The 620-nt window shown below is 45.0% G+C and overlaps 1 non-coding gene across 1 annotated transcript; it reads right to left on the bottom strand.

Moving 5' to 3' along the window:
* Positions 1-226: 226 nt before the first annotated feature.
* trnal-aag (transfer RNA leucine (anticodon AAG)) lies at positions 227-308 on the bottom strand. Its single transcript has one exon. It is a non-coding gene; the product is annotated as a tRNA-Leu (tRNA).
* Between the last annotated feature and the right edge of the window lie 312 nt (positions 309-620).

The following is a 620-nucleotide window of genomic DNA, read 5'->3' on the forward strand; positions in this document are numbered from 1 at the left end:
GTAGAATGTCTTGACATTGAAGTTTTATTGAAAGAGTAGCATAAATAGAAAGGTAACGCTCGCAGGCCAAGAGAGTTTGCGAGCATTAGCCGTGTCCTCAAATACTGACACAGGAGCCAAGGTGGTGGAAGCAAAGGGGCCGCGGAGAAGAAGTGGACTTGTCCCAGCGACAATGTGTCCAGCACAGCAGAATGAGTGTGCCCAAAAGGAACAGGAAGTCAAATGCTGGCAGCGGTGGGATTCAAACCCACGCCTCCGAAAAGACTGAAACCTTAATCCAGCACCTTAGACCGCTCGGCCACGCTACCATGCAGCCAGTGCTGTGGCTGTAAAAGAATTGATTGGTGATTGAAAGGTGCTTTTCTTCAGAATTATCCTGTGAATGGAGGTCTTTGCTTTGGAAGATTGAAGTGAGAGGAATTTGCAAGCACAATGCATTGAAAGTGCAGGCCAAGTGGTTGCATTGTTGAATTGGTAATGCAGGGTTTATGGATAAACGGAGTTTGGAAAAGCAATTTCAATCTAGAAATAAAAGTCAAACTGTGTGCATGTTGGAAATGTGAAATAAAAACAGCAAGTGTTGCTAATACTCAGCATCTGTGGAGAGAGAAACAGAGTGC

This window comes from Heterodontus francisci, chromosome 34 (genome assembly GCF_036365525.1).
Source record: "Heterodontus francisci isolate sHetFra1 chromosome 34, sHetFra1.hap1, whole genome shotgun sequence".
Classification (NCBI taxonomy): domain Eukaryota; kingdom Metazoa; phylum Chordata; class Chondrichthyes; order Heterodontiformes; family Heterodontidae; genus Heterodontus; species Heterodontus francisci.